We start from the raw sequence: 9178 nt of genomic DNA, 5'->3' as shown, positions 1-9178 counted from the left end.
AAAATATCACAATTATATATAGTTTATTCTGCACATACAAAAATTAAAATACTCAAAGGATATCACATACAAACATCCAAAACATCAACTCCAATTATCAGATAATTCACCAACATTCACATAAATAATTCCAAATAATTATAATAATAATATCTGAAAATATGGGATATTACACTAGTGGGGTGAGTTGCTAAAGGAAGGAGCAAGATAAGAAGCTCTTCCAATCATGCGAAGAAAGAAGTTAATAAGCTAAGGGTATCAAATAGATCCACCATGTGTAAAGATACGAAGAAGAAAATGCTTAAGCTGAAGAAAGCTGAGTAATATATGAATGCCCTGGAGTTTCTTTGAAGATTAGTGGGACGAAATAATTAGCTTGGTAATTGTAAAAGATATTAGTAAGGAAGGTGAGCATACCAGATATAGTCCCTTGGGTTGTGCCAGAAATGTTGCTGAAAAGAATGATGAAATGATAAGAATTTGTAATGATTATCGGGAGTTTAATAAAATGGCGAACAAGAATCAGTAACCCTATCAAGAATTGATTATTTATATAACCTAATTCAAGGAATATGTTGTTTCTCGGAGATTGACTTAAGGTCCAGCCTGAGGACGTATCGAAGACTGCAGTTAAAATGAAATATGGGCATCATAATTTTTGGTAATGTAATTTGGAGTAACAAGTGTATCAGTAGTGAACATGGTGTATAAGGAGTGCTTGGATAAGCATGATTATATTTATTGATAACATCCTCAGCTATTCGAAGACTAAAGATGTCTATGTGGAACGCCCAGGGATTTCCCTATGAAGATTAGAAGGAAAGCAACTATATATTAAGTTTCAAGTATGAATTTTGGCTGAGAGTAACAAATAATTCCGATTATTCCATTAACGAACATTTAAGCAAGGTCGGTGTAGTAACAAATGCCCTGTATAGAAGGAAAGGATTGAATTTGATTAAAATCACTAATGAGTTAATAAAGGAATAGGGAAAAAGTGGAATGTGAAGTTCAAATATCTGAAGGTCAGAAGAAGTGAAGATATGAGATTACCTTCCAGTCTTAACTGATGGAGAGAAGCAAGAGGTGTTCGAATGTTTGGAAACTAAATTGAAAATGAGCACCGCCTATCATCCGTAGACGAAGGATCAAAGTGAAAGGACGATTCAGGAAATATAAGATATGTTGAGAGTATATAGTTTGAATCTAAAAGGAAATTGTGGTAATCACCTAACATTGATTGAGTTTTCTATGTTAATAATTATCATGTTAGTAGGGAATGCTACCTCGCGAAGCCCTGTGTGAGCATAAGTGTGAGTTCCCCTCTATTGAGAAAAAGTGGGAGTAGAAATGTTGTTAGATCCTGAGTAAATTCAGCGCACCAAGGACGTAGTGGTGTTGATTCAAAAAAGAGTGACGCAGCTTGGGATGGACAAAGAAAGAAGACGGATTTGCATTGAAAGAGTATAGATATAAAAGTAGGATCATGGGTATTGACAAAATTTCACCTTGAAAGAGATTGGTTACGTTTAGTTAGAAGAGGCGACTTGAGCCCTAAATATATGTACCCGTTGGAGGTATCGAGGAAGATATATGAAGTACTCATGAGTTAACATTGTCATTACAGTTGTAGACAATTATAATGTGTTATGCATGTCATTATTAAAGTGATATATTCTTGATTCGAACCAAGCCGTTGAGTAGGAGCCAATGGGCTCTCATCCAAATTGTTCTGCGTGGAATGATCGACCCCGGACCTAGGTCATTATGAGTGAATCCTTAGGAATAAATTTATATCTATAGTGAGTATGCTTTGAATGAATCCTCGAGTGGAAGAGTCCACTTGGGAGTTAGAGTCGGATGCTTGACAAATATCCTCATTTGTTTAATTAGATCAGATTCTGAGGACAGAATCTTTTTAAGGGGGCAAGGATATAACGACTCGTACAATTATGTAATATTTAAATGTGTAATTACTAAATAATTAAATAAATGAATTATGTATATGGGTTCTATCAGCTGGATATTATTTTTGTTAATATTTTATTAATTATGTGTGATTATTGGTGTTCGAGGATCATTTGTATAATTAGTTGTGACGTTGTGATATTTTGTTTTATAGTTAAAGGTGATTTTATTCAAAATTTATTTTCATAAATATTTGAATTATCTCTAAATAATCATTTTATCACTTTACAATTTTATTTATTATTTTTAGGAGTTTATAAAATTTGGAAATCAATAATTCATTAATTATTTAATCCTGAATGATTTTCTGATTGTATTTTATTGTAAATTCAGTATTAAATTCAGAAATATTTTAAAAATTATGAAATTTATATTTTATTAAGTTTGGAATATTTCCGCAATTTTAAAACTATTTTGGAGATTTTAGGATTTATTCCACCTGCGTATCGGTTCGTTTAATCGATAAAGGCGGGAATAAATTCCATTTTAAAAATCATTTTAAAACTTAAGATAATTTTATTTGGTTAGTCATATTTAATTCGAGATTTTGAGATCAAATTGGGATTTATTTCAATTTGCATTACTCGTGTAATGTATCGTTAAATAAAATACGGATCAGATAATATTGTCGTCGCGGGGTTATTCAGTCTAACATTAATAATATAAAAAAAGGGGGGACTGTTTCAATCAGGTATAACCCGTCTTCTTCTCCAATCTCTCTTTCGACTCTCTCTCGCGTAATCTCTATGTACTTCTCCCTCTCGGATTTCTCTCTCTCGCTCTCAAATCTTTCACCCTCGTTTCCCTTCTTTCTCCCCACCCCCGCTCTTCTTTTCCTTTACTCCGGCCGTTGCTGCCATCGCCGTCTCCCGCCTCCGGTAACTCCACCACCACTATGTTTTCTCCTCCTTCCCCTTCTCCCACTCTTCTTCTTCCCTCTATCTCGATTTTCCCTTCTTTTCCCCTGCTCTATTGCGGCCGTGTGGACAATTGTGTGACTGTGTATATATATGTGTGTGTGTATGTGTGTTTACTTTGTGTGTATATTTGTATCCGTGTGGGTGTATGTGCAGATGGGGTGTGTGTGTTCTGTGATGTATGTGCTCTGTGTTGGTTGTGGCCAGTGAATTGTATTGTTCTGATTCTTGTTCCTGCCATAGTTGTTAATTCGGGACTATCCTTGTTATGCAGGAAGTTTGGCTAATTATTTTGATGAAATTGATTTGTCGTTATGTGCAGATTTTGTGTATTAAATTATCGGTGGAATTCGTGACAGAAACCCGAATTAAGCGGACACCTCCGAATTTTGTCGCCGTCGACGATGACTAATAACGAGTCCACGGTGGACTATGATGACGCGATTCTGAGTCCTACAAATAAAAATTATAAAATATGATATAAAACATAAAAACACGGCTAATAACTAATAATTGTATTTAATTGTAATTGAGAATTTTGGACTGATATTGATGGCTGAAATCGGTGGTCGGGTTTTGGATTGTCATTGATTGTGGTTATGATTGTTTTGACGTCGGGATGTTCGACGGGTTAGCCGATAAATAAAGGAGGTGTTGCCCGATTTCCGGAATATTAAATTACAGAAATACGAGGCCGTACCCAATGGCTATTAGAACGCCGATCGGTTATATGTACGTACCTTATGCGAAATCTGATTATAGGTTGTGATGAAAATACTTTACGAAAATCGATAAACCTAATTTTATAAAAGGATAAATATACCTATTTTCTGAAAACGAACACCGAACCGACTTTCGAAGATGTGAACCCTAATTGATACGTGTATTATAATATTGAATATGTTACGAGTCGGGTTTTGTTAACGTTCGGGTAGATTGTTAGCGAGGATATGTCAAGCATAATCGAAGGTCTAAGTTAGGGTGTTTCGACTTTGTAGGTGCTAGTCGAAAGGCCCAAGAGTTGGCATTGGATAGCCTAGTGGACAGTCGATGAGCTCAGTAAGGTTCCGATTGAAGGACCTGAGTGTTGGAGTCGAATCCAGGGTAATCTAGTGGTTAGACGTTAAAGTCTGAGCGTCCGTGTCGGCTCAAGGTCAATAGATAATATTTGTAAAGCTCTGCAAGACAAGTACCCCTGACCATTCTTTTATGGTTCAGTATATATGAATAGATAATGTTTTATTCTCGTAGTGGAACATAACGTTTTAAGTTACGTATCCTCTGTGTTCAAATTGTTTTATTAACTTGTGTTTTGGGGGAAAAGTAACTTCTGAAAATACCTATCTCTAAATTTTGAATAAAATGAAAATGTTGGAAGTATGCTTTGATATAATTGTTTTGACAAGAGATAGGTAAGTGATTTGGAAAACTGGATAAAAATGATCATATAATAGGATGAGTGTGCGCAAGAGGCCCATAACGGCCTGGAAGTTAGCGTAAGAGGCGAAGTAATTGCACACCCTATTATAACCACCAGCCCAGCATGACACAGACCTAGCTAGTCTCTGAGTTCCGGAACAATTTTTCATAGGATAGCCAAGATAGAGTTATCCTATAGAGATAGCCTGATTAGCTGTCTCACCAGGGATCATCCAATACTTTTATATCTGAGCAAGTGATTTTGAGGTTCCCGGAGAGGAACAAGTTTTATAGGTCCTGTGATGGGACAAGTTTTATAGGTCCTGTAATGGGACAAGTTTTATAGGTCCTGTGATGGGACAAGTTTTATGGTTCCCGTAACGGAACAAATGATTTTAGGTCCCCGTAACGGGACAAATGGTTTTATGGGTCCTGCGATGGGATGGAAGATTTGAAAAAAATGAAAGTAGCATGCTAAAATTGAACTCTGTTATTTATGCAGAGCACACAACTGATGATTTGGTTTTACAGAGCATGCTAGTTTTGATATCCAGTTCACACATGTTTTACTTTATTTCTAGCAAGTTATGATTTATGTTCCTATAGCTGTTTATCATAAAATGTTTTTGATTATTATTCATATAGAGGTACTGCTAAGCAATTGTATGTTCACCCTTGCAAAATGTTTTATATATGTATTGCAGATGCCTAGGAGATTCTTTCGAGATAGTCAGGGCAGAGTTCCAGTTCCTTCTGAAAGGAATATGTCCTAAGTCCAATCATGTATTAGGATTTAGGAATAACTTTTTATGTAATCTGTTTTGATTTCATTGATATTAATAAAAGACTTGTTTTGTTTTTATTACGGGCTCTATCTATTTAAGTGTTTAAATAAGATATACCATAGTTTAGAGTAAAGCTTTTTATGGATTATGATGAGATCCTAATAGTGAGACCTAAAAGATGATAACTCTAAACTTAAATAGTTCCTGATCATAGGATTACTAACTGGAAATTAATAATCCGCAAAGATCGGTACATACTATGCTTGATTCATTATGAAGGATGTCTGTTCTCATAGTCATTTGTGTGGTGACACTATAGCTAGTATGTAGGTGCTTATTATAGAATAAGTTCACTGAACATGACTCGCACAGCTGAACAACTGATGGAGTTCACTCACGTGTCAGCAGTTATTCACATAGTAATAGTTGTACAAGTATCCTTAGACTTGAGGTCATCATAGTCATCTTGTGTACACTGAACTATGCTTTGGTTTAGTTCTTAGTCTCCAGGGACAATTATTAGGGCTCTACTGGGTATAGGAATTTGTACACGAAGATAGTGTATGATCAATAAAGGATCTACCCCTTCCAGTGAAGGAAGCGAATGTTCAAGGGTGATCCACTTATGCTAGTTCAGGAATCTCTGGCCAGAGTGAATGAAATTAGAAAGGGGTTTCTAATTTGTATAGAACTAAGCATAGTAAATGGTAAATACGTGATTAATTTAGATAGGCTTGACACAAGATCCATGCCTTGTATTTAATCCGGACATTGTAGGGTAGAAGGAGTTTATTGTACGGTAACTATTCACTGAATAGGTTCTTGGTATTCTAAGCAGTGAATTCGTATTATCCGGATAGCCCCGATATGCTGAGAAGTATCCCTCACGATGTAGAATAAATATGATTAATTAATTAATCATATTTAATAAATTAGAGAATTTATATAAATAATGATAAAATAGTTTTATTATTATTTATTTCTACTACCGGCTTAATATTGAACCTACAGGGTCACACCATAAAAAGAGAATGATTTAATGGTGGAGAAATTAATTAATAATGGCTGATAATTATTTATTTGTGAAATAAATAATTAGTTGGAAAATTTAATAATTGATTAAATGAGATTTAATTGATTATAAATTAATTAAGAAAAGTTCTTAATATTATTAATTAAGAATTTAATTTTGGAAATTAAATCAAGAAAGAGAATTATTTCTAAAGTGTTTAAAAAAAGGATTAATAATTAAAAGGTGTTTTAATTATTAATGAGAATAATAATAAATGGGTTAATAATAATAATATTTTTGGGAAAATTTCAGCTGAAAATTTTGCCTATAAATATACTATTATAAACCCTATTTTTATTCCAACCCAAAAAGTTTTTAGAAAAACCTAATTCTCTCCACCTCCTCCTCCTCCTTAACGTCGTTTTCTTGTTGGATACCGGTGGAGTGCTTCACGTTTGAGGAGCAGCTGCTAAGGATCTCCGATCGTTGCTTTTGGATCGCTATTAAAGGTTAGTAATCGATTCATATGTTTTAATCACGATTTATATGCTTTTATTTGGATTTTATATGTGTAAAAGCGTTTTACCATGCCTCCGCTACGATTAAAATCCAACAATGGTATCAGAGCATAGGTTGTATGCATATAGATCTGTGGTAAAAATTTCAGAATTTTATGTGCTTGTATGAATTAATTATGATTTTTACAAGTTTTATCATGGATTAATTTTGTCTGATGAGAAATCGTTTCTCAGAATAATTTTGAATGTTGATCTGGGTTCTACAAGTGTTGTAGATCGTCTGGGTATTTTTTTCATAATTTTATGATGTATAGATTTTTTATTATGAATTTTTGAAGTTGTATCATTAATAATTCGTAATTAGATAAGTATATATATATATATATATTCAATTATGTATATATATTTGTGTTGTTTTTGCTGTACTGTTGAATGCATTAAAGTAAAGAAAGGTACAGAGAAGACAGACACGGCGATCGAGAAGAAGCTGTTAGGCGGCAGCTGCAGGCGCGTGTAGCGCACGCGCGCGCGGGAGGGTGTGGCGCATTCCGAGAATGCGTTACACACTGTGGCGCATTCACGGAATGCGTTACACCTTTTAATGGCTTAAAACGGTTGTAACGCATTACCAGAATGCGTTACAGGGCTTGTAACGCGTTCCGGTAATGCGTTACAGCCCGTCTGTTATTTTTAAATTTGATTTTTTGGGAGTTTCGTAACTCCGTTTTGGGCGTGCAATATGTCGTTGGATTTGTTTTTCTGAGACGGAGCTAATGGAGTGATCAAATTTTAGTTTATATAAAAGTTTTGAACTGTTTATATTTCCGAAAGTGTTTTAAAGCTGTTTTTAACTGTTTTAACTGCTTTTAAATGCTTCATGTGATACATAGAGATGTATAATGCTTAGACCAATATGCTAGATGATGTAACATGCCTACCTTGATGTTTATTCATGTTGATATAATTGATATATGCTTAGTTTATCATGCGATGATAGATTTAGGTGAACTTAAATGAACATAAGGCGTTTGTTAGACAACCTAGTATAGTGAAATTGTTTCATAACCTAAATAATAATATTATGAATACAATCATGAGATTCTTGTGTTTATGAAACGCGTAATTGAATATGAATTTTTGATATGAGAGAAAGGATGATTCTGTCAACAACAGATTTCTATCTGTAAGAAAGGATTATTAAGTGATGCCTCTTGACAATGCTCCACCCGATTTGGGAATCATCTGATTATTGATTATTGATTTGAAATATTTAATTTAAAAGGAAGAATCTCTTTATAATATGATTATGATTGTAACGTAATATAGTCCCTCTAAAATTAAATAATATCAAGTAGTAATTGGCCAATGACACAATGGGCTTGTGTCGGTCATAGCCTTCCAACATGATAGAAAAGTAGTTCTTATTTTTGAATCATTGTCGGTTCGTGCTACAGCCGAGGGCTTTGATTTTGAAATAAATAATAATTGTCTATTACAAAGAGATGTGTACATTGAATTAGAATCTAAAGGTCAGTACGTGCCACAGCCGTGGGCCGTTGGGGACTGATTCAATTGTACGGAATGTTGGGTTAGACTTGACTTAGAATATTGAGTTTGTCGTGCCACAGCCGTGACTCAATTATTCAAGAGGCTAAAGTTTGATTAGGGAATAACATAAGATGTAATTGACAAGAGTTGTCTGCCTATTGAACATTACATGGCGGTTCGTGCTACAGCCGGGGTTGTGTAATGGAATGTAGGATCCCTATTCCCACTAGCATTATGAATACTTAATTTTTCACATAGGGGGTTGAATAAATTAGATAAACTAGTGGGAGCCACTTATGAATGAAGACCCGATTCATATAGTGTTTTAAAATGAAATCGAATATTTGTTAAATGGTGTTATGTGTTTATCATTTACAGATTTACAATATACATTATGTCTTCTGCACTATCACTCAGAGCATACTGGATGCTCACAAGTTGACTGGTCCTAATTATGCTGACTGGCTTCGAAACTTGAGAATTGTTCTCAGGATTGAGAAGCTGGAATACGTGATTGACTCACCTAAGCCTACTGAACCTCCTATTGATGCACATAATGATGAACATGTTGTGTATCATAAATGGGTAGATGATGCAAATGTTGCTCAATGCATCATGCTAGCTTCCATGAACATTGAGCTACAGAAGCAACATGAGCATATTGATGCTCACACTATCCTCATGCATCTACAAGAGTTGTATGATGTGGCAGGGAGGACAGCTCGATATGAGATATCGAAGGAGCTGTTCGGTTGTAGGATGTCTGAGGGATCATCTGTGAATGACCATGTACTTAAGATGATCAATTTGATTGAACGTCTTGGACAACTTGGTTTTGCCATGGATGGGGAGCTGAGCCAAGACTTGGTCTTGCAATCGCTTCCAAGTTCATTCTCGCAGTTTGTTGTAAACTTTCACATGAATAAGTTGGATGTCAGCCTTCCTGAACTCCACAACATGTTGAAGACTGCGGAATCGAATTTTCCCCCTAAGAAGAGTTCTGTTCTTCTA

The sequence above is a fragment of the Apium graveolens genome, chromosome 7 (genome assembly GCF_009905375.1).
Source record: "Apium graveolens cultivar Ventura chromosome 7, ASM990537v1, whole genome shotgun sequence".
Taxonomy (NCBI): Eukaryota; Viridiplantae; Streptophyta; class Magnoliopsida; order Apiales; family Apiaceae; genus Apium; species Apium graveolens.
This window is presented reverse-complemented; position numbering follows the sequence as displayed.